Below are 13479 nucleotides of genomic sequence, written 5' to 3' on the forward strand. Positions count from 1 at the left end.
AAAATGATTCCAACTCAGAGGCACAAAGGCCATGAGTTGTGCTTGAAGTGATTATTGAACAATAAAATCAAAAGCTGGACGATTAAGATTTAACCATACGCGTTTCATCATTTCCAGGCATGTCTCACTCACTGTTTTGCTGCTATCCTTTAGTGAATCAGGGCCTGAAACTGCTGCTGCTGATTGGTGCTTGGAGTTAATCTGTTCCTCTGTGCTTGTGGGTTGGGGTCTGCTGTCCTCTTTGGATTCTCTAATTGCCTTCCCTTGAATGGAAACTGGCCTGACTAATGAGAAGTGGATGTTGAGACACTCCTTACTGACAGACGGCCATTGAAAAAGATGTGTTTGTTTGCTTGAAAAATGCAGCAATGAAATTTTGGTCATCAACTCGAATAAACATTATTAGCAGTCTCTGATAGCAGCCACAGCAATATACAGAGTTTCAGTCACGGCTTTGATGTTTCCCATCCAGCCATAAACATTTATGCTTCAATTAAAACCATATTTCATTTCTCACACAAGCTGTTTATGAGTCATTATACTCTCGAGCCCTGCAATCTTTTGCATCTCACCCTCTATTTGTAATGACAGCTAGACACAGCAGAGAAGAAAGATGGATCAAATATTTACTCTCTCCATTGTTCTCTTGGTGGCCTCTCCTCTCTCACATGCTGAGGTATCCAATAGATGTAAACAGATTCATCTGAAGAATCATTAACAAATGGGATTTGGCAGTGTGTGAGGCTATTTTCCCCGCGTTTAGGCCTTTCTGTCATAATAGAGCACAGAGATACGTCATTCTAAAACAAGTGTCCATGGAAATCATATTGATGAGGATACTCTTTTAAAGTTTCTTTCACAGCTGATGTAGAGGTTTGGGAGGATTATTACAGGATAGCACGAAGCAGTGAGCAGAGGAACGAATATTACCATCATTCATGCCGTAAAATCAAATTCCTCTGAGTTCCTCAAAGAGCTTCCAACAGGCGGAGGGGCTAATTAGAAGGTTGTGGCATGCGCTCTGCCAAACTCTGCAGCTGATAAGACCATAACTCTGGTATTCTGCTAACACTCCTTTAGCTCCATGGCAACAGAAACAAATAACCCGCTCAGACTACGAAGTCACGTTCCTCTGTAATCACACACCACCTCATATGGTGCGATGATAGTGTGTGATTACAAACTTTTCTACCTGTGAATTATTGTTTGATTTCTTTTCAGCAGCTGTTGAGGTTAGTTCACGCAGGTGAAATAACAGCGTCGCTGTCTGGGATTGATAGTGAGTCAGGATATACAGCAGAGGCTTGTTTTACAACTTAAATATCGGTGGCATGATAAGTATCACATCCAGCAGATATTACAACATCATCCTCTCTCTGCACGACCGAGTCAAGAAAATACCACAAATTAGGTGGACAGTTTTCATACGCTTCTATTTTCTTATGTTCATTTTCTGTCATCCATCATTCACTTAAACGCTGAATGTGTTTTAAAAATGTGATCTTTTCATGTTGTTTTAGTCAACAAACCTAAGCTTTAATATGAGTAAGATCAAATAATGCTCGACCCTCATAATCTGATACTCAACGATTTTTAGACAGATTAATTATTTCATCAATGTTTTAACAATAACAACAACAATAATAATAAGCTTTAAGCTTTATTTCTGTAGTGCCTTTTGAAATAATTTACGGTGCTTCACAAAATACAATACCACACACTATACTATAGCAAAAATGGCAAATTATAGAGAAATAAAACAAGAAGAATCAATAATCACAGAAGATATATATTAAAAAAAATCAGGCATATCAAGAGTTGTCAAACACAGAGAGAAAATGAAATATAGCATATTTTAAATAAATATAACAACATTAAAATGACATTAAAATAGACCTGATAGAAATGTCATCTTTACAGGTGTGTTTTCCAAATCTTTTTTAAGTGATGCACTGACTCAGCTGAGCTGGTGCTGAGTGGACTTTGTTCCACAGCTTTGGAGATAAAACAAGAAAAACAAGATCCCCCTCTATTTTAATTTTTTTTTTACACAAAAAATACCAAAATATTCACTTCTTCTGGCTAATGAGTTGTTAACATTAGATTTCGTCTACTATTTTAATAAACTGAACATGAGTTTGTAAAATGGGACTGTTAGTTTTTCTGTTTTATGGAACAAACAACTAACTGATTAATCAAGAAAATCTGTAAATGAATTGATCATGAAAATGAACACGCGGCCTTCAAGCGCTAAATGGATGAAATTCATGTGGCAAACACAAACACAACAACAACAATAAAAACCAAAATAACAATAATAATAATAATGATGAAATCAGAAACAAAGAAAAAGATGAATGTGAAAAGTAAAGATCCCTGCAGTGTCTTTCTGTGTCTGTGACCACTGAAATGTCTTCAGTCTTCTATGACTATCACTCGGCTCTGCTTCAATAATCTCAGAGCTCCATGAGCAGCCTAATAAATCTGCATGCTCTCCCTGCAGTCTTCCCTTCGATCCACCAACAAAGACCGTGAGGAGAAAGCAGCCACAAGGTATTTAGTTTCTCTTGAAACCCCAAACCGGAGCACTGATGAGGACCTGAGATGTAGCGCTCAGTGGGGAACAAAGAGATTTTATTGGAGTCTGTCCCTGCAGGGATTTTCGGGCCTTTGCAGAGGCTGAGCTGCGTGATCTGTCCGCGTTGCTCCCTGTTGTGGTGGGATTACGAGGTGAAGGCCCATCTGCCCAACTAGAGTGAGCTGTTGAGGTCAGGCGGGCCCCGGCTTGTGGCCCCTGCCCCCCCAAGACATTCCTCTTTTTGCACATGATGCAAACTGGCATACCTGACATCCTGATGCTCTACTGTATTTATTTTTATCACGAGCAACTTTTCAAGAAGTTTTGATAGCTGGAAAAAAAAGTGATTCGACCTACATCCTGTGCATGAGACCGTTTACATTTGCTCTGTAGAACATACCTGAACAGTCTTTCCTGGGAAAAGTCCTGTGGCTCACAGGAAGTGATGTGTTTTTACTTTTCCAGTAACAGCTGCAACAGTGGTTTCTTTGTCATAAATATGAGAGGAAATGTGTAGTTAGCAGGAGCAGTAATATCCACGTCTGAAAGGACAAAGAAAAGAGCTCCACACTCAGAAAATGATTTCATTTGGACACTTTCAATGAGTGGAGAGTGTCCATACCTGACACTTCTGCAGCGTGTCACCTGATGTGAGAGTTTTATTCTTATAGGACAGGTGAGGTGTGTTTTTTCAGGGAAATCTTCAGCAGCTTTCAAACTTGTTTTCACTCTTGCGTTTCAACCTTCTCGTGACTCTCCATCTGTTATATGACTTATTAGCAGAGAACTGTTGGTCCTTGTGAGCGAGAACACCCAGAACTGACATTTAGGGATGATTTGTTTAGCTTGCTGTGATCAGAGGAAAGGGTCACATGCAGGCAATCCTTCACTCACCAAACAAAGATGCACTCAAACTGTAAGCATGTGCCACAGGACTGAATCCAGCAGGTGTTTAACTACATCAGACAGCAAGCTCAAACATTTCAATGATCTTGCATCTTCTATTGTTCTTTGTGTGTGTGCGTGTGTGTGTGTGTGTGTGTGTGTACATACGTGTGTGTGTATGTGTTTTCTCTCCTGAACCCAGTCCAAAGCTGTGAGCTAGCAACTGGCAAGTCCAAATCCACGCGATCCAACTTGGCCACAGCCGTGTGTCAAAGATACAGCTCAGCTCTACTATCTGTGCCGGATTAGACCTATAACTTTTTCTTTATCTTCGTCCTCCACTTTCATTTCTGTCTGTGTCTATACCTCTGATGTTGTATGAGGTGTGTTCAGAGTCTGGGAAAAGAGAGGAGGAGGCATTGCTGGTCAGCAGAGACCACTAGAATTTAGCTTACATAAACTGTGGGAGTTTTTACAAAGAGCTTTACTGGTCCCTTGTGAAGGAATATGAAGACCATCAACCAATATAAACTCAAATCACAAAACCAAACATGGTTACGTATGAGTAAGTGGTTTCCCATGATTGCAAAATCAAAAATGTGCGAGTTCCGCTTGCTGGCTTGGCTGACCCTGCCCACCGTGGTGGACATTCCTTCAGTCTCCAAGTGTGACTCTTCCCCAGAGCCGTTGCGACTTGATCCTCCTGCCGGGCGAGGCAGGAGGTCTCCGTGCTGTTGTGGTGTATTGTGTGCTACCCAGCGTCTCTGTGGGGGAGCTGTTGCCGTCAGATCCGCTGCCCGAGGCTAGGTGTGCTGCTAAACAGTGCAGGCATACAAGCGCTCAGTGTTTTCCAAGCAAATTTACGGGTCCTAATTGTACGCTCCAAATGATGTGTCATAAATCACATTCCAGGCAGAATGTTGTGCATGATACAGCAGTCTGACAACAGAGAATGTCTGGATCATCATCAAAATGTACCGTCCCAGTTCTGACATAAATCTTTAAGGAAACTGCATGATAATGGTTAGAAGTGTCCTGTAGCTGACAATGTTAAAAAAACATTTAAACAAGATTAAGAGGTCTGCTCTGTGAGGCTGTATGTGGGCGCAGAGGGGCTTTATTTTAAATATGAACTTAGTTTTACATCAAATTTCACATTTCATTGAATTTTAGGGTAGTTTTTGAGATATCGTGCTAAAAAAAACGTACACACAGGAAGCAGGAGGAAAACACATTGCAAAAAAGCTGCATTGCGTCTTCTAAAGAAAAGAGTTCTATTGGTTTTGATTGAGTGCAAGATGTTTGCTGTGGTAAATATCTCACGCACATTTCTTTGAAACCATTTTTTCCAGTAATCTGTGTGTTTTAAGGAAATTATGATTTGTATATATAATGCCTTTTGATATATTTTGCCCAAGGGGACAGCTGACAGGGACAGATGTGTCTGTTATTTCTCATGTCAGTCCTGAGTGTTGACTTTAGACAGAGCAAAATGATTCACTAAGTAAAAGTTTGAAGAAAATTCAAGGCTGACTTTTCACGACTAGTGTGGCAATCAGCTAATATCCTGAAGGAATGGTGCCACTTCATCTGACTGTGGTATTTCCTCTCCGGTTCATCAAAGTCAAAAGCCTGCCATTTTTGTTTTCTTTCAGCTGCACCCTATTTTCTCTGTAAAAATCACAAAGTGTTTACTTAGTTCCACAGGGGAATGGTGCTAAACGTGAGTATGCCACGACTTGAGTGAATCGCCTTCAGAGGAACGTCAATAGGAGGCACCTTGTGCCCGGACACACTGTGAGGAGGTGCCTGAGGAAGACCTTTGGTCATTGCAGGACTTTGGTTTCAGGTCAGACTTTGGACACATGCTGCCAGGAGCTGAATGGCTACCCCCCCCCCCCCCCCCCCCCCCCTCCTCCAGAGACATAAGGTCAGGGGGCGGCTACATCAATACAGCCTCCTGACCTCCCTCCTTGACCCCTGGAGCACCTCTTGTCTCTTCTGTACCTTGGCCATCAGGGACATGAGACTCGGCAGAGCTGCATCTGTTACAGGTATCATTTACAGAAAGACAGACAGACGACCAGAGAGACAGACAGTCACACATCATCTACTGTTTGTAACTTCTCGGTGGCTATGACCCTCTGCAGGGTTGGCCCGGCTCACGCTGACTCTTTCTTTGAAGCCTCAGGGGACCAGCCTGTAAGTTAGACTTTAGTGCAGGGAAATGGATGGGTCAGGTACCTGCTGTGGCCTGTCGTTAGCCCCAAGACGGTCTTATCAGCTTGGGCTCAATCTGGGCTCTCAGCTACTATGGATTACATGTATAGCCACTCCTGTCTGCCTCTGTACCCCTGCTGCAGCAAAATATCCCCTGCTGTTGGCGAACAGAGTGCAAAGACACAGCTCCACAATGGATCCCAATGAAGCAAAGTGAGAGAGCTGCATGGGATTATCTAGTTCCATTCAGGAGCTGTTTGTAAGCTTTCAGGAAGACATGCCCCCCTTAAGTGTTATTCATCCCCATTCTCCACCGCGACTTTACAGGAAACAGATTAACTGCAGTAATTGAGGCTTTGATTTGATGTTCTGTGAAAGTGGGCAAAGGAAAGCACTCAACTGCTTTTCATTGTGGGCTTTGAAGATGACTTATACAGAGACTCAAATCTGTAACACACATTGTTGGAAAACTGACACACTGTGACTCACACACTGAGCAGTCACATGCTTGGTGCTGTCAGCACGCTAACAAGACCACTCTGTCCCATCTCAATTCTAATTTTATAATGGGCAACAAATCTGTTTTTCAAGAGCTGGATCTCAGTGTGTAAACAAAAAAGTTGCAAAGTGCTAGAACAGAGCAGAACAATGCAAAATGTGGTAAAATAATTAAACAAGACAAGAAATAGGAAGTGTAGCAAACAGAATAAAACAATAAAGACAACGTCAGTTAGTACACTGAATTCTCTTGTTTTTGGAGCGGTGTCGATGGACTCTATTGTCCCACAATGCAATGCACAGTAGTGAGGCTACTCACAGCTGGAAAATATTTAAACACAGTGTGGACAACAGCTCCAGGAACATCTTAGAGAGAGAAAAAAGAAAACAGTCAATGTTGCATTGTGCTTTCTCTGTGCTCTGATTTCAAATGTAAAACTGTTTGTGGCATTGGTTTGATTGAACAGCACATTTCCTGCGTCACTTCCTGTTCACATGAAACAGTAAAGCTTTTTAATGTCTTCTATGCTAATGGCTGAGAGAGTATATCATGAATATGAGCACAGGCACGTCACGGTATGAATATAAAGTATGTAACTGGGCCACAGATCTGGAGTTTCACCCAAAATGGCCGCCAGCACATGGTTAACATGCAGCTATTCTGTGGCCTTGATTCTGACAATTCTGCTGGTCCCGCACAAATTCTTTGCTTCTGACATCGTTTGGGCCAAAGAGATGAAAAGAGAATCTGTTAATAATTTACACAGTGAAAAAGACACTACTAATGACAATAAACCACGATCCGGAGAACTCAGCATCACGGATGGCTGAGACTATGATGTCTGCTCTTTGAAGGAGGACAGAGCATCGCATTTCAAATATTTTTCAAACATTTTTGCCTTAGCAGATATTTAACAGCTCCAAAAATCCCATTTGGCGTCAATGTTCAACCCGTTCCCACAGAACAAAGACAGCGTCTCAGGCTTCATCCGTTCTGGTTCACTTCCTCTGGCGAAACATCTCACATGGTCCTTATAACACAATGCCAGCCAGCTCCGGTGTGACCTTCTGTTGTACAACTGACCTCCAGCTCAAAGCAGCAGAAAAGAACACACATGTCTCAACAATCTGTTTCCTATTTCGTTTCTCTTTTTCCATGTGCTGTTCTAAGAGGTCTAATTTTCAGATAATGCTGAGAGGCTCTCCTCTGACAAACGTAATAAGTGGGTAAACACAGCCTGTCAGAGTGACCAGTGTTGAACTGCTGGCGAGCAGCCACCAGAACTGAGCTACTGTGCTTCTTGTCTGCTCATCATCCTTTCCTCACAGCTACGTCTGACCAGCCAAGCTGCTGACATCCAGAGCAGATGAATCAAACTTCATGCGAAAGAAAACAAAAGAGAAAGTTACAGGTGGGCTGAAAATAATATAAAATGACACATAGACATTTAATCAATAAGACAAAACTGCAGAGCTTTGTTTTTACAGCGTGTTCTGAGTCTTCTGAGTTGGTCAGTTGCCTCAGTGCAGCCTATTATGGTTATTAAGGAAGGCATCTTCTGAGAATGCTTTATTAGATTTTGGAGAATAGTGATCCATGAATGAAAGTTATAGCTCTACCACACAAAATGAAAACAATTCCACAATCTTGCACTCATTTACCAGCAATTAAGCCGCCAGCTCGACTCACATCTCATGCACGAACTGTCAGCACACTGATGGATAGCTGTTTAAACGAGATCTTCCATAATGAGAGTAGTCCAACCCACAAAAGAATTGCTGTGAAACACACTTCACACTCAGCCGAAACCCAATAATCTCATTTGGCTGCAGTTTGCATGCTATAAACAGCTGTCAATCAATTGTGCAACAAAAGGCATTTGAGGTAGTCTGTACTAAACATTTTCAGCTCATCTCACACCGAAAATAAACACAAAAGTAGTCGTCCAAGTACTGATTGTTTGAGTTCACAGGAATGTGGACATCATTTTAGCAAATTTGTGGTTCAGGCTGCCTCAAACAATCTAACAATTCCTATCGCAGGCTAATTATTCTCACCTCTAGTTGTGGGAACAGATCAAAGACAGAGGCAGGAATCAGCAGATCACTGGGAAAACTATTTTTTGCAGTGTTTAAGGTGGCTGTAAACAACGCTGCAAAACACATCCATCCGTTCGAGTTCTGCCAGTAGGGTAGCAAAATCCCACTGGTCCCAAGTGCTGTTTCCTGCTTTTAAGTATCAAAAAATGACAACTGTAATAATAGAAATAAAATAATGTGTACAGTCATTTAACAAAATATTAGTGATAATCCCAGTATGTCCCAATGGTGGAATGTAATTTATTCCAATTACATTTCCTCTGTTTAAGCACAATATTGAGGTTTATCTGTCAGCTATGATTAATAGTTACTCAGCAGATGAGGGTTTTACACACATGTTTTGAGCATTGATGTGGCATTCAAATTAGGATGCAGTGCTATAGATTAAACTACCAAGTGGTGTACAAAGTTTCTACAATAAGTTCCACCTCACCAAGCTGGTGAACATAGTGGAGCGTTATTTCCCTCAGGCGTTGGTAGAGACCAAACATGGAGCTAAAGGAGCATTAATAGTTGACTTGCACTCACCAGTTGGCCAAAAACATGACTTTAAATTCAGGATAATGTTAGATCAAACTGTTGGATTTGTAAATAAACAACTGTTTTCTACCTGTTTAGTCATATCAACATGAAATTATATGTCAATATAAGTTGTTTCTGCTACCCCTAAGTGGCTAAAAATTGAATTTTGCTAGGGGACATATGGGTCTGACTCTACTTCAAATGACTTGTCCTGCAATACGTCATTTTTTTTAATAAGTCCTTCTTTTTTTGCTTAACAGCTCTTTTCCCCAAAGACTCAGACGTTTCATCTTATTTTAGCAAACTTTGACCTTCATGGTGAATTCAGCTATCAGCGAGCAAGATGGCACAAGGATGACATTGTGCAGGTGTTTCATCTTCTCTCCTCCTGAGTATGAATCATCCCACCACACACACATGCAAGCAGGCAGATGACTGAGCTGTGCACCTCTTCCGCTAAATGCTCCCACTGTCCTGCTGTGGAAGGACTGCGGCACTGTGGCTGAGGGCTAAAATAAAAGTCAACTCTTTCTCCCCCGACCGCTGGTGAAGCCACAGGCCTTTTTACATGCTGTATAAATGTTTTGACACGGGGAGGCCAACAGGCTTTCTCCTTTATGCTTATTAAAATTGTAATAGTCCGTCACTAAATATGTATAATGTTGAGCACCTTGAGGCAAAAAGGATGGAATTATTTGTTTATTTGACGCCTAGCACTGAATGTGCAGCGGAAAGCCCTGTCACAGCTCAGGGGCTATTGAAATGGAGGTTGGGAATTTAAAATATACTGACCTCATATTTGACTTGTGCTGACCATAAGCACGCATTCAAACCATGGCCTGAACAAAGTAAACAAACAGATATCTGGGTTTATTTGTGTCTCGCTGTGCAGTGCTCTCTGAGCTGATGCCTTTACTGCTTTATGGATGTATTGACCCCACACTCATCACTACTTATTTGAAAAAACGACTGACCGCTAGGGTGGAGAGAGCTGGGATGGATATAATCAGGGGGTGATTTGTATAGGTGAAATGCTGCCTGAACTCAGATATGCTTTGGCCCCTGGGTGCCCTGAGGGCATGTTGGCTCTTTGATGTCCCACACGCCTTCTGTTTGCCTTGGTGGGTGGGAAAAACAAAACCAGAGCAGGCCCAGGGGTGGTTTGGAGCAACAACACTAAGACGCTGTTAGTGTTCAAATTTCATGGCCGCTTTTTAGCAGTTATTTATCGAAGCATACCTGTAAAATCACAGGATTCTGTATGATCACACTGGCTGCCACAAATTCCAGCTGAAACTTCACAACAGGCAAGTCTTTCATTAATGCATAATAACCTGTAAATATTGCGGTTTGATATATTTGAACTATATTTTAAGACAGCTGTACTCTGGTGACTCTCTGACGACAGCTCTTTTAAGATTGAAGTTAACTAAGGTTTTGAATTCAGTAAAAAGTTCAGCATGACAATATTTTAATATGACCAGTGGAAAAATGTTTTGAAAGTCTCCATTCTCTGCTGTAAGTTTTTTTTTTTTTTTTTTTACTCCGGGCAGAAAAAAAAATGCATAGGTAACAGACTAGAGCGAAAAAATCCCAGGTTCAAATCCAGGCGAAGCTGTTTATTTTGTCTTGCGTCTCTCTTTCTTGACATTCTTCACTGATTAGAGTCTAAGCAGAAACCATCAGAAATGACAGCGTTTCACTGTAGTAATATCCCCATGATCCAAACTTCTTAAAGTTCACTCTGGACCCTCCAGCCCCCCACAGCCCTGCCTGTTTTTCTGGTTAAAATCTGCCTGTCAGTCGATGGTTATTTATGGCTCCGCTAACCTGTGAGCTGGATAATTAATAATAGTCTGATTCATCCCCGTCCAAATGTACATGGTCTGCTCTGAAGGAGGACACGGCACAGCTCAGCCTCGAAAATCTCCTGTGATTTAAAACTCCCTGACTCTGAGTGCAGCCTGCAGCTCCGTGTGGACACAGGCAGCGGGAACACAGCTGCAGCCCGCAGAGCTCCTCCAGGAATAATTACCCCATCACATTTCTGTCAAAGGGACATATGTGACATATTTTAGTCCTTATTTGTGATAATGGAAAAAAAGGTTGTAGGTAGCACGTGCAGAGCTAATGGCCCTGAGGCAGTCATATTGTGCTACCTTGTTGGACCAGTACTTTTCCAAAGCTACCAACATTTCTGCTAACTTACAGTCAGTGTTGCTTAATCTGACCATTTTGTGAAGGTGTAGTGAGAACTAGTGAAATTATCCTATATTATGTAGCAGCAGCAGGTGACTCACTGCTCCTATTTAACGGTGACAGGAATCCTTTGGTACTTGGCATTAATCCACTGTGCAGTGACTTTTATGACCCTGCACCTCTACGTCATCACAACAGGGAAAATAGTCCCTGCTGGTTCACTACAGCGAGCTGGCTGATTTATCTCCTGCAAAAAATACCCAACCAAGCCACATATTAGTTGGAATAAAGGAAAAGCTGGAATAGTATTCCCTTAAATCTATAAAGCATATTCAGTCAAATCAGCGAACACACTCCTTCTGTAAACAAACCCTGTCCCCAACATAACCAGTTATTCTCTTCTACTGCTTTTTATTAATATTTTGGGGCATTTGATGCTTTTATTGTGACAGTAAAGAGATGGCAGGAACTGAGAGGAGGGAAAGATGTGGAATCACATGCAACAAAGGTTCCCAGCCTGCAAACTATGGATGTCATGGCTCATTTTCTTAACCCCTAGGCCACCAGGGCACCCCAGTGTTCTTTTGGGACACTCATCTTATTTGTGTCGCTGACTGTCGTGACGAGCCGATCACGAAGGAGCCTGATGCCAGTCAAGAATGTCTGGAGAGGAACTTTAATAACTGAGGGGACAGGAGGACACATTTCATAACCGTATTGAAAATAACTAGAACTGCTTCTCTCTACCCAGATGTCACTAGGGGTTGAGAGAGACACCACACCCCTCTCTGACTACACAATAGCAGCTCTGGTCTATATCCCAGCCACTGCTGCAGGTCACATCCAGACATGACCCTCTTCTCTTTCCTGTTGCTGGTCCCCCAAACGCCATGTCAGGTGTTAGGTGATACCTCTTTCTGTTGAAGAGGAAAATAGTAATGGAAGAAAAAAGTCTTGGAGAACAGCTTCAGAGGGACCATATTAAAAAGCAGGGATGCTCAAGAGTGGAAAATGTCTGGCCCAGAGGCAGGCAAGAGGTGAACTGTTTTTACAGATTGTAAAAGTTTTGCTCCCCGTAACCTTTTTTTTTTCTCCTAGATGGTTGCTCTCGTGTTTTCTTAGGTATTGGGACTAATAACGCTGCAGCTTGTATATAATTTTCGAAAACGGCATTGGGGGATGACAGGTTTTTGTGTATTTCACTCGACTCCGGACTGCCTTCCTAAAAGACTTGTTGCTGATCAGTTTTATGTTTGTTATGCAGGTTGATCTTTTCTGAACGCACATGCGCTGCTTCACTTTCATGCAGTTGAGGCCAAATTCCTTGCTTATGGGCACCATATTCACGTTGTGGAAGGAAAGAGCCCCCCGCGCTGACTTAATAAGACCTTTCTGAAATAGAGACATTCCTGTCAAAAACCAGCTTGTCAAACCTAAATTAACATCACCACAGGAATTGATCTTTTCAATGAAATGGCCATAATTTATCACAAAATCTGAGCTCCCACCATAAAATCTAATATTTCGAAATTAATACCCTTTATAACACCCTCAAACTGACTGCAGCTCCAAAAGCGCATATGGTACCAATTGCTATCATTTTTTCAATTCCAACTCCAATCTGAGTTGGCTGCATTTGTAAAGGAGGGAAAAAGGCCAGAAATGTTCCTAAAATATTCTAAAGGTTTCCAAGACATTCAGTGCTCATGACCCTTTGGAATTACAGTGCAAATACAAAACTGACCCAAGATGAAATTCAAACTCAATGGACATTTTTAGACTTGTTTGACAAAATTCAAGATGTGAGTGGCAACTCAGAGGTCTGGAACCAAGGCTAACACCGACCAACAACAAGCCCTTCACTGAAATTACAGCAAGAAGCTCTGTGGACCAAACCACAACCTCATTAATTCCGCCATGCAACCTACTCTGACAGCAAAGCAGTTGCTTCACTCTATTTTGGTCAATTTGTTTGTAAAATCACAAATCATTTGGCTACCACTCCTAAAAGTTGGACAACTTCAGTGAACTTAAGGATGGGGTGAGTCATTCTGGAGAAAGACTGTTGATGTTGCTGTCTCTCCTTCGTCACAATGCGATTAGACGTTAGCCTGCCAGATTTACAGTCCCCCTCACTCCCCCATCTCCCCTCCCCCTCGCCTTGTTCTGAGCACGAGCACGAACGCCTCCTGCTGCTGATTGGCTGGAATGGTGTTGTCTGGCTCGATCTGAGCTACTTTGTTTGTTTCCCATTTACAAAGCCAGGGCTGTGTACAAAACCCAGATTTCTTTTCACCGCACACACAGAACAGACAGCGAGTGGAGGAGATACGAAGAGAAAATCAAGAATCTTTGTCCAGCGTGACTCCCCCCAGTGATGAACCCACAGAGAATTGTCACAGACTCTGCAGTTTCCCTCATCTCTCTTTTTTCAATCTTTCAACTCATTGTTTTACTTTTACTATCTTAACTTTTTT

This window comes from Chaetodon auriga, chromosome 15, assembly GCF_051107435.1.
Source record: "Chaetodon auriga isolate fChaAug3 chromosome 15, fChaAug3.hap1, whole genome shotgun sequence".
Classification (NCBI taxonomy): domain Eukaryota; kingdom Metazoa; phylum Chordata; class Actinopteri; order Chaetodontiformes; family Chaetodontidae; genus Chaetodon; species Chaetodon auriga.